At 41.1% G+C, this 13,346-nt stretch overlaps 1 protein-coding gene across 1 annotated transcript in view; it reads left to right on the top strand.

Annotated features, from left to right (window-relative positions):
* LOC149790214 (uncharacterized) overlaps positions 1 to 13,346 on the top strand; it is an 80,907-nt gene that overhangs the window by 48,683 nt on the left and 18,878 nt on the right. The gene's annotated exons all lie outside the window — the stretch shown is intronic.

Here is a 13,346-nt window from a genome sequence, read left to right as displayed (position 1 = left end):
GTAAGATTTAATGAGCATGTAATAAAATGCTTTACCATGCAATGCAATGTAATAAAATGCTTTACCATGCAAGGCGAAGCCTAATAAATGTTTTACCATGCAATGCGAAGACAAATAAATGTTTTACCATGCAATGCAAAGCCAAATAAATGCTTTACCACGCAATGCGAAGCCAAATAAATGTTTCACCATGCAATGCGAAGCCAAATAAACATACCTATTTAATCTTACTTTTAATCTTGGAACTAATTACGCGTCTTCGTTGACACATGCACGTCGACATTTTTAGACATAGTGAATCAAACTTCTATAAATCCCAGTTTGCTCTAAATATCACACAGCAAAAAGCCAAATATATTTCTAAAGTGCAAAAGAGAGCAGTGTAATATACAAAAAATGCATTCCGGTTTTGTGCCAAGACTAATTTATGTTTCAAATTGGGGCAAAAACGACTAGTTGGATACGCTGATGAATACATCTCGGCCAGATGGTCTCAGTGTATCACTACGCCATATCAAACGAGTTTTTTTTTTTCCACCAACGCGGAACATAAGATGTATCCTTTGTATGTACTTACCGTGAAATACGATACAAATTTAATACTTTACCGCGCAATACGATGCAAATTGAAAGCTTTACCGCGCAATATGATGCAAATTGAATACTTTACCGCGCAATACGATGCAAATTGAACGCATTGCCGCGCAACACGATACAAATGTAATGCTTTACCGTGCAATATGGTGCAAATGTAATGTTTTACCGTTCTATGTGATATCAAATTGAATGCTATACCATGCAGTACTATGCAAATTGAATGATTTACCATGCAATACGATACAAATTTAATGCGTTACCGTGTTGTTATCTCAAATTGAATACTTTATCATGCAATACTATGCAAAGTTAATGCTCTACCATGCAATACGATGTCAAAGTAAAGTTAAGCTGTGCAATGTGATCCCAATTTTGATGCTTTATTATGCAGTGCGATCTCAAATATAATGCTTTGCCTTACAGTGGGATCACAAATATATTTCTCTATCATGCGGTAAGATGCCAAATATATTGCTTTACCATGTATTTCGATGCCAGATTTAATACTTTGCCATCCAGTACTTTGCCAGATTTATGGCTTTACTTTGCAATAAGATGCCCGATTTAAGGTTTTGCCTTGCAATAATATACCAAATTTAATGCTTTACTTTGCAATACGCTGCCAGATTTATTGTTTTACTTTGCAATACGAGGCCAAATTTAGTGCCTTACTTCGTAATACGATGCCAGATTTAATGCTTTACTTTGCAATACGATGCCAGATTTAATGCTTACTTTGCAATACGATGCCAGATTTAATACTTTACTTTGCAATACGATGCCGGATTTAATGCTTAACTTTGCAATACGATTCCAAATATAATTATGCAATTTCCCCTATAGGCTTCAGACACTTGCGATGCTGCAATTTTAAGTTAGTAAAGCAATCACACCATTGATAAACTTAAAGCCATCGGATACGATTAGAAGCTTTGAGGAACAGATGACAGAGACAAGCATGAATGATACAGATTTAATGAAAGATTTGTACATTTCCAACAATACACACGTGATTTCTACATTTCCATCAATGCAGACGTGATTTTCAAATAGTAGACAATGTGCGAATTAGTAGATTCATCCTTGGACACTGCATAGAAAATAGTAGTTGTCTGAGGGGGATTGAAGGTCATAGGAGTCAGTATGTGCACCCATTTTTTAACACGCAGTGGCAGTTGGGGGTCCTAGCATAATATGTAGGCGCATGGATGACCATAAGTTAGCAGTGGGGAGCGTGGATGATGTGGGTCATACTGGTACAGCAGCAGGGGGGGCGAATCCGACATTTTGTCCAATCGTTATTTTGCTTAATTATTACTTTCTGCACTCAGCGGATCCGGTGTAGTCAGCGCCCGGTAAAAAAAAAACGACGACGGTCCATCCTACACGACGGTGACGTCATTTGGTTCTGCGCGCCGATCCCAGCGTCGTCAGCGTCCGGTAAACACAGCGACGACCGCGTCGATGTCATTTCTCGCCCCCCCTGCTGGATAATGCTACCGCGATTGACACAACCAATGTTCATGGGAATTTGATATTTTTCCCCATCGTTGATTTTAAAAACTCTTCTGGGGTTGGTACTGGTTTATTCTTTCGTCGGAGATATTCTATTGCCGATCGATACTGTGAACTTCCACAACCGATACAAATTCTAATTTTTCCTCGGACGCCCTTGCCACAACCAAGACAGGGTTGAGGGCCGTCCTTACATCCCTGTTTCGATGTGCAATTATGTACCCCGCAAAACTCACCGTAGCAGTTTTTACCGCATTGTACTTTTGATCCCTGGGGGAGCCATTTGCATTTATTGACAGCAAGCGCTGGATTAACCATTATTATTAACTATTAAATAAACATTTAATTAAATATTAAAACGTATACTGTATAATGGATAATAATTATTCCGATATTGACATGTTTGGGCGTGGAACATCTTACTACGAGGAATCCCCGGATGAATTTTTTAAATCCCCGGAAACGTATCATGACATGCGAGAATATTATCGAAGGCGTTTGGGTCCATCTTGGAGCGTTTCCAGTAAAAAGTCCGCAATGGAACTCCTCACCGTTGCAGACCACCAGGTTCGTGGAGTAATTATCCAGCAGATGGGGAGATTTCATGTGTTTGTGGATAACCCGGACATAGTAGAATTTCAGGGGTGCTCCGCTGTTAATGAGATTATTCCGAAACACCGGTGCAGATATCCTACCATCGACGTGGATTCCAAGACGCCATCGCTGTCTGAGTTGTTGTTGTATTTCCATGAGTTAGTTGATTCCATTAATGATGTTCTAGTTTTTGAAACCAGCGGCGGTTATCACATCATGTTGAAAACGATCCCGGTGGATTTCGAGGAACATCAATCACTGTTGAAGAAAGTTGCCGCGGATAGACCAACATGGAATGTTGATACACAAGCTGGGCTACATAGCATCAAATTACCCGGAACTAGATCGGTAAAACCAAACAGCGTTGATAAGCGATTAATTTATCCTGTTGGATTCACCAGTACGCTGCTATCTTGTCCAGTCTCTATTCAGCCGTGTTACGAAAAACTCGAGCCTAAACTGGAACCTGAAATCACCGAATGTGATGATCTTACTGCTGAACAAATTCGACAGATCTCTACGTTGTTGTCCGGACAACCAGATCAGATCACCGGGACTACAAATCAAACCAGCAACATGATATCGCTGGGGCGAGTTGCTGGTTCATTTTGCAATATTTGCCAGCGACGTCATGGATACAATGAGATCGGTGGATTCATTGAGGGAAAGGCCATTGATGCATTTGTTTGCGTCTATTCCGATCAGTTTGTGATCGGTTGTTACAGGAGCACACAAAAAAAGATAATAATACAGCGTGATATTGGAACCGCTAGTGACGATAAAATCCTCTACGAAAAATATTTGAAATCGTATAATTACCATCGCGGAGATCATAGTGGTGAATTTCCCAAGAGAATCCCCGATTTCACTTACTGCGAAGCGCCTATTCATGAGCGTGGTCGGGGATGTAAAATCATTTTCAACGACGACTATATGGACGGATCTTCTTGCGGGCTGGGAAAATCAGAGGCCGCTTGGAAGTCTATCAGAAGTGATCAGCCTATACTGTGCGTTTCATACAGAAAGACCTTTACCAGAAAGACCACCATCGACTATAATCTCGAATCGTACGAAACGATCCATGGAGACATTATATTCGATACAAAAAAGCATCGCAGGGTTATTTCCCAGATAGAATCGATTGTACGAGTCCGGGGAATTCCTGATGTTCTATTGTTGGATGAGTGGCACGGAATCCTTCGACAGGTAGTCTCATCAAGTCGCGGCAAACAAATTTGGGGAACACTGACATGGTTGATTTCATCTGCGAAACGGGTAATTGTGCTAGACGCAGATGCTAACAATGACGACCTAGAATTATTCAGAAAATACTTGAATCGCCCGGACATGAAATTCATCATCAACGGATATCAGCCCGATCATGGTAAAAAATTCATTGTGGAACAGTCTCACAGAGACAACTACAATAAATTGTTAGATACGTTACAACGAGGAAATCGTGTGGTTGTATTCACACACAATAAACGACGCGGAAATTATTCTGTAGAAACACTTGCTAGATTGTTACAGCATTTAGGATACCGCGTGAAATACTATCACGCCGATACCAACTCGACTGGAAAACAGCAGGACTTTGATAACATTTCAACGGCATTTGAGTGCATCGATGTCGTGATTTACAATCATACCGTTGAGGCCGGGGTATCCATTGTGGACCCGCGATTCAAGTACATGACGGTGTTTTCTGAAGAATTAGGTTCTGTAGAGGCGACCAAACAAGCTATCCATCGTTTCAGAAATATATCTGAAATTCATTATTCTGCAACACGACGACGACAAACAGAGCTTCCATTGACCCGCGATGATATTATTTCCACAATAGAATCACATGAACGGAATTTGTCGTCGACGGAGTTGCTGTTTAGAACCCCGAATCGCTGTGACGTACATACCGGTTACGGACATATGTTTATTAGTACAATTATTGACGAAAACAATTCAAAACGCTATTTCACGGGTAGACTCGTTGAAATGATGAAACGAACCGGTTATTCAGTTGAATGGGAATTACCAGATGAATACGAAACATGGAAGGAAAAAAAACAACGGAAGCAGAAACGAGTCAGCGACGCGGTAATCGATGACGATCCACACGTAGATGAATTTTTAAAATCTTCCATCGGAGAGAGAATTGCTGCGGTTAATAGTGAGACTACACGTGATAAATACCACCAATACGACCCCGAACAGCGGCTAGAGCCATACGAGAAGACGTTGACGTATCTCAATTACGTTTTTCAAACCGATGTAAGAAAACTAGATAACGATCAGATAGAACATCTGAATAAAAACGTTTCGCGGCTACAGCGATATCAGCGTGTTGTAGTTGACGAACATAATAACGGTAGCGCTGTAGCAACGACGCCTTGTCGATCCGATAAAATCAATCCCCGGCAACAACTTGAAATCGTTAGAAACGTTCTTGGCGCGTTAAGTCTCCCCGATATAGTTCCGGATCGACTTGATGTGAAAAGTGTTCCTGTGAGTCGTGCCGAGTTAATCAATAGCATCTCAGAGATGCTGGAGCAACCAGACCGACTTGACAAGTATAATACACTATTGAAACATTTTTGCGAGATATTTCCGGATATGAGGTTTAGAAGGGGTAATTTGACGCTAAAAAATATCATTGAAGAAATCAAATCGATCTACAAGGGATTCGGCGGGCGATTACAATCGGACGGCACTAAGCACTCAGGTCGATCCGACTACGTGCTATATTATCCTGAGTGGCCCGAATCTGATTTTGTAAATGATCCAGCGTGGATCAACGAGACCATCGATGATGTTGGATTCGCTGGAGGGGATGTTACCGCGACGGACGAACACACCAGCGCGTTACGATTCCATGTGTGGTCGGTTAATGGATGGTTTTACCGATAATGGAGGAAATGTCAAGTATAATTTTTTATAGTAATTTTGACAGTTCCGCCACGCTCGATGCTGGTCAGAGTAATGGAGGAAATGTCAAGTATAATTTTTTATTGTAATTTTGACAGTTTCCTCATCGATGGAGGCTTCCACGACCACGGCAGTGTTTCCAAAATCACCCCGTGATGCGATTGGTTTTCCCGATAATGGGGAAAGTGTCAAGTATAATTTTTTATAGTAATTTTGACAGTTTCCCCTTCGATGGAGAGCTGGTCAGAGTAATGGAGGAAATGTCAAGTATAATTTTTTATAGTAATTTTGACAGTTCCGCCATCAATGATCGGGGTTAAAACATCCATCGCGTTTTCAACTCAAGGATGTTTTCTGGTCTGGTGTTAAATTTTCCATCACTTCGGAAATTATCTCCTCGGTGGTACAATTTTCTTTATCACCGCGAATTACAATCCAATAATCCCCCGCTGGTGACTTAAAAAACGGTTTCCGTGACGTGCTGACATGGAAATAATTATTTGTGTCGCTAATACAACTGAATCGTAGAATTGTTCGTTGAGTTAAATTGACAGCAACCGTGGGTATTTTGGGGTTGGGACCATATTTTGTTTTATTTTCTCCGGACTCAAGTAAATCATTGACCTGCAGCCGATATTTTTCTGGAAGACTATTAATCGCGTTATTGAACAGAGAATCAACGTCATCGAACCAAGCCCGCTCTTCCCCGCCGATATCACCGCGCAACACGATCCATAAAATTCCATCTCGGGCCTGAAAGAAGGGTCGTTGAATTGTGTCCGGGTTGAGGTTAAACCATTTACACGTCTCCGTGATGGAATCAAATTCGATGATCTTTTTCTCGTTGAGATTCAAACAGATAGTATTGACTCTAGTGTCCCCGTAAAATTGTTTCTTCAGAGAGATTATTCTGGTTTTGTCGTACCGAAATAGTGGTAATTTCTGTGGTGCTACCGCGGCAACCTCGTCAAGGAAATAACTATAGTTTTCAGCACACCTGTTCATCCAGGATCGTCCGAACCCAAATCCCATACTATTCTAATATCATTTTAATAATTAATTAAATAACAGCTATAATTATAATGTCACTGTTGGAATATCACCCGGTGAAATTCAACAGTGTCATCAGCGATTATAAAAAGTCCTGCCCGAGGATGCCGATCAGTGTAAAATTTAAGAACGGAAAATTTCATGCGGTTCAGAAATCCCCCAGCGGAGATAAATACGATTGTATGGTATTTGAAAGTCGTTCAGCGAAAGCTCGGTTGTGTCTCCGCGACAAATATTACCAGAGAGAGTATGAAAAAATGTTTCCAAACCATGACGTTAAACGATTTGATACAATATGGGTAATTACCGAACGAAACTCCGCGTTAGTGGTTTAGTCGCCATCTTGAAGCGCCTTGTCCATGCGATTCACAAACTTAATATCCTTGCGAGATACCACACCGGGAATTTCATCGATTACAAATTTATCCTCACGAGGTTTTTTCTTTTTTCTGCTGTCAGCGGTTACGACTGGCTCCTGCGTGGCCATCTCGGTGATTCGCTGAATCAGTAGCGCATTATCGCGTTGTGATTCATCCAATTCCTTCCGAACATTTCCGAGTTCATGCTGAAGCCCACTAATGGTGCGTCGCATATCATCGTGGCGTCGTTGCGCATCATCATGGCGTCGCTGCATATCATCGTGGCGCCGTTGTGCATCGTCATAGCGCTGTTGTAAATAATCATAGCGCCGTTGTATACGATTATAATCGGCCTCACTAGTGGTTACATGTTTTAACTGCCGTTGCAATGATTTATTCTCGTTGGACAAATTGTTCAGCTGCCACTGTAGTTCTTGGATGGTTTGTTTATCCGCTATATTATCTATGACCGGCTCAACATCGTCGATAATTTGGTCAATTTCGAGATCCATCATTCTGATATTGTTGTCAGGCTCATTTTTCCAAATTTTATAGATGCGCTGGTAACTGATTTTGTATTGATCCGCTATTTCTGATATGGGTATTTTTCCACGGAGTCTTATTATTTCGTTGGTATCCTCGCTGGTTAAAATTCGCCGATGAGGCATTATTTAATAAAATTTTTTTTATAAAACAACAACAACAATAACAACAACAACGCTCCATTGCAATTGTGGAATGACAGAGTAAAAAAAATCGATTTTGTTTTGCAAAACTGACCCGCCACACATGGGGAAAGTGTCAAGTATAATTTTTTATAGTAATTTTGACAGTTTCCCCACGCTCGATGCTGGTCAGAGTAATGGAGGAAATGTCAAGTATAATTTTTTATAGGAATTATGACAGTTCCTCCATCGATGGGGAAAGTGTCAAGTATAATTTTTTATAGTAATTTTGACAGTTTCCCCACGCTCGATGCTGGTCAGAGTAATGGAGGAAATGTCAAGTATAATTTTTTATAGGAATTATGACAGTTCCTCCATCGATGCTGGTCAGAGTAAAAAAATCGATTTTGTTTTGCAAAACTGACTCACTGGCAATGCCACATGTATGGTCAACCCTGCGCAATTGTTTCACTGATACCACAATTTTTTTAGTAAAAAATATCGATTTGCCCTATGAAACTGACGGAGGGAACAACCGTGGAAGACTTATTCCGTCATGAAAATGACTCTATCATCGATGGGGAAACTGTCAAATTTCCTATAAAAATTATACTCTGACAGTTTCCTCATTTTACTCGGACCGTACTCGACGTTGCGGTCTTATTCCGTCGTGAAAATGACTCATTCATCGATGGAGGAACTGTCATAATTCCTATAAAAAATTTACTCTGACAGTTTCCCCATGCTGGTGATTGTGTAAACGCCAATCATTTACTAGGGTGCGTTTCACTGAAACCGTCAGCGTGCTTGTTAATTTACCAACACCAGGATGGCCTTAGATTGTCAGGGACTCCGATGCCCCATGTAATTGTTTTGGAATATCCCCCATGTCAGATCTGTGAACCCGCGCGGCACAAAAAAAATAACGGAGTGTTTATTTATTAATGGGGAAGGATGATGATTTACAAGTAAATTACCTATCGCGGCGATGAGTTACAAAAAATATCGCGGCAATAATTTACAATTAATTTTTTTCTCTGCGGTAAAAATATATCAGTTGTTTTTTATTGTTGTTGTTATTGGGCCCTAAGTAGTTACTCTTGATAGTAACCTTACAATAACAACAACAATAAAAAACAATTATAATTATAGCTGTTATTTAATTAATTATTAAAATGATATTAGAATAGTATGGGATTTGGGTTCGGACGATCCTGGATGAACAGGTGTGCTGAAAACTATAGTTATTTCCTTGACGAGGTTGCCGCGGTAGCACCACAGAAATTACCACTATTTCGGTACGACAAAACCAGAATAATCTCTCCGAAGAAACAATTTTACGGGGACACTAGAGTCAATACTATCTGTTTGAATCTCAACGAGAAAAAGATCATCGAATTTGATTCCATCACGGAGACGTGTAAATGGTTTAACCTCAACCCGGACACAATTCAACGACCCTTCTTTCAGGCCCGAGATGGAATTTTATGGATCGTGTTGCGCGGTGATATCGGCGGGGAAGAGCGGGCTTGGTTCGATGACGTTGATACTCTGTTCAATAACGCGATTAATAGTCTTCCAGAAAAATATCGGCTGCAGGTCAATGATTTACTTGAGTCCGGAGAAAATAAAACAAAATATGGTCCCAACCCCAAAATACCCACGGTTGCTGTCAATTTAACTCAACGAACAATTCTACGATTCAGTTGTATTAGCGACACAAATAATTATTTCCATGTCAGCACGTCACGGAAACCGTTTTTTAAGTCACCAGCGGGGGATTATTGGATTGTAATTCGCGGTGATAAAGAAAATTGTACCACCGAGGAGATAATTTCCGAAGTGATGGAAAATTTAACACCAGACCAGAAAACATCCTTGAGTTGAAAACGCGATGGATGTTTTAACCCCGATCATTGATGGCGGAACTGTCAAAATTACTATAAAAAATTATACTTGACATTTCCTCCATTACTCTGACCAGCTCTCCATCGAAGGGGAAACTGTCAAAATTACTATAAAAATTTATACTTGACACTTTCCCCATTATCGGGAAAACCAATCGCATCACGGGGTGATTTTGGAAACACTGCCGTGGTCGTGGAAGCCTCCATCGATGAGGAAACTGTCAAAATTACAATAAAAAATTATACTTGACATTTCCTCCATTACTCTGACCAGCATCGAGCGTGGCGGAACTGTCAAAATTACTATAAAAAATTATACTTGACATTTCCTCCATTACTCTGACCAGCATCGAGCGTGGCGGAACTGTCAAAATTACTATAAAAAATTATACTTGACATTTCCTCCATTATCGGTAAAACCATCCATTAACCGACCACACATGGAATCGTAACGCGCTGGTGTGTTCGTCCGTCGCGGTAACATCCCCTCCAGCGAATCCAACATCATCGATGGTCTCGTTGATCCACGCTGGATCATTTACAAAATCAGATTCGGGCCACTCAGGATAATATAGCACGTAGTCGGATCGACCTGAGTGCTTAGTGCCGTCCGATTGTAATCGCCCGCCGAATCCCTTGTAGATCGATTTGATTTCTTCAATGATATTTTTTAGCGTCAAATTACCCCTTCTAAACCTCATATCCGGAAATATCTCGCAAAAATGTTTCAATAGTGTATTATACTTGTCAAGTCGGTCTGGTTGCTCCAGCATATCTGAGATGCTATTGATTAACTCGGCACGACTCACAGGAACACTTTTCACATCAAGTCGATCCGGAACTATATCGGGGAGACTTAACGCGCCAAGAACGTTTCTAACGATTTCAAGTTGTTGCCGGGGATTGATTTTATCGGATCGACAAGGCGTCGTTGCTACAGCGCTACCGTTATTATGTTCGTCAACTACAACACGCTGATATCGCTGTAGCCGCGAAACGTTTTTATTCAGATGTTCTATCTGATCGTTATCTAGTTTTCTTACATCGGTTTGAAAAACGTAATTGAGATACGTCAACGTCTTCTCGTATGGCTCTAGCCGCTGTTCGGGGTCGTATTGGTGGTATTTATCACGTGTAGTCTCACTATTAACCGCAGCAATTCTCTCTCCGATGGAAGATTTTAAAAATTCATCTACGTGTGGATCGTCATCGATTACCGCGTCGCTGACTCGTTTCTGCTTCCGTTGTTTTTTTTCCTTCCATGTTTCGTATTCATCTGGTAATTCCCATTCAACTGAATAACCGGTTCGTTTCATCATTTCAACGAGTCTACCCGTGAAATAGCGTTTTGAATTGTTTTCGTCAATAATTGTACTAATAAACATATGTCCGTAACCGGTATGTACGTCACAGCGATTCGGGGTTCTAAACAGCAACTCCGTCGACGACAAATTCCGTTCATGTGATTCTATTGTGGAAATAATATCATCGCGGGTCAATGGAAGCTCTGTTTGTCGTCGTCGTGTTGCAGAATAATGAATTTCAGATATATTTCTGAAACGATGGATAGCTTGTTTGGTCGCCTCTACAGAACCTAATTCTTCAGAAAACACCGTCATGTACTTGAATCGCGGGTCCACAATGGATACCCCGGCCTCAACGGTATGATTGTAAATCACGACATCGATGCACTCAAATGCCGTTGAAATGTTATCAAAGTCCTGCTGTTTTCCAGTCGAGTTGGTATCGGCGTGATAGTATTTCACGCGGTATCCTAAATGCTGTAACAATCTAGCAAGTGTTTCTACAGAATAATTTCCGCGTCGTTTATTGTGTGTGAATACAACCACACGATTTCCTCGTTGTAACGTATCTAACAATTTATTGTAGTTGTCTCTGTGAGACTGTTCCACAATGAATTTTTTACCATGATCGGGCTGATATCCGTTGATGATGAATTTCATGTCCGGGCGATTCAAGTATTTTCTGAATAATTCTAGGTCGTCATTGTTAGCATCTGCGTCTAGCACAATTACCCGTTTCGCAGATGAAATCAACCATGTCAGTGTTCCCCAAATTTGTTTGCCGCGACTTGATGAGACTACCTGTCGAAGGATTCCGTGCCACTCATCCAACAATAGAACATCAGGAATTCCCCGGACTCGTACAATCGATTCTATCTGGGAAATAACCCTGCGATGCTTTTTTGTATCGAATATAATGTCTCCATGGATCGTTTCGTACGATTCGAGATTATAGTCGATGGTGGTCTTTCTGGTAAAGGTCTTTCTGTATGAAACGCACAGTATAGGCTGATCACTTCTGATAGACTTCCAAGCGGCCTCTGATTTTCCCAGCCCGCAAGAAGATCCGTCCATATAGTCGTCGTTGAAAATGATTTTACATCCCCGACCACGCTCATGAATAGGCGCTTCGCAGTAAGTGAAATCGGGGATTCTCTTGGGAAATTCACCACTATGATCTCCGCGATGGTAATTATACGATTTTAAATATTTTTCGTAGAGGATTTTATCGTCACTAGCGGTTCCAATATCACGCTGTATTATTATCTTTTTTTGTGTGCTCCTGTAACAACCGATCACAAACTGATCGGAATAGACGCAAACAAATGCATCAATGGCCTTTCCCTCAATGAATCCACCGATCTCATTGTATCCATGACGTCGCTGGCAAATATTGCAAAATGAACCAGCAACTCGCCCCAGCGATATCATGTTGCTGGTTTGATTTGTAGTCCCGGTGATCTGATCTGGTTGTCCGGACAACAACGTAGAGATCTGTCGAATTTGTTCAGCAGTAAGATCATCACATTCGGTGATTTCAGGTTCCAGTTTAGGCTCGAGTTTTTCGTAACACGGCTGAATAGAGACTGGACAAGATAGCAGCGTACTGGTGAATCCAACAGGATAAATTAATCGCTTATCAACGCTGTTTGGTTTTACCGATCTAGTTCCGGGTAATTTGATGCTATGTAGCCCAGCTTGTGTATCAACATTCCATGTTGGTCTATCCGCGGCAACTTTCTTCAACAGTGATTGATGTTCCTCGAAATCCACCGGGATCGTTTTCAACATGATGTGATAACCGCCGCTGGTTTCAAAAACTAGAACATCATTAATGGAATCAACTAACTCATGGAAATACAACAACAACTCAGACAGCGATGGCGTCTTGGAATCCACGTCGATGGTAGGATATCTGCACCGGTGTTTCGGAATAATCTCATTAACAGCGGAGCACCCCTGAAATTCTACTATGTCCGGGTTATCCACAAACACATGAAATCTCCCCATCTGCTGGATAATTACTCCACGAACCTGGTGGTCTGCAACGGTGAGGAGTTCCATTGCGGACTTTTTACTGGAAACGCTCCAAGATGGACCCAAACGCCTTCGATAATATTCTCGCATGTCATGATACGTTTCCGGGGATTTAAAAAATTCATCCGGGGATTCCTCGTAGTAAGATGTTCCACGCCCAAACATGTCAATATCGGAATAATTATTATCCATTATACAGTATACGTTTTAATATTTAATTAAATGTTTATTTAATAGTTAATAATAATGGTTAATCCAGCGCTTGCTGTCAATAAATGCAAATGGCTCCCCCAGGGATCAAAAGTACAATGCGGTAAAAACTGCTACGGTGAGTTTTGCGGGGTACATAATTGCACATCGAAACAGGGATGTAAGGACGGCCCTCAACCCTGTCTT

The sequence above is a fragment of the Sinohyriopsis cumingii genome, chromosome 10, assembly GCF_028554795.1.
Source record: "Sinohyriopsis cumingii isolate HCF-2022 chromosome 10, ASM2855479v2, whole genome shotgun sequence".
Lineage (NCBI taxonomy): Eukaryota > Metazoa > Mollusca > Bivalvia > Unionida > Unionidae > Sinohyriopsis > Sinohyriopsis cumingii.
This window is presented reverse-complemented; position numbering and strand designations above follow the sequence as displayed.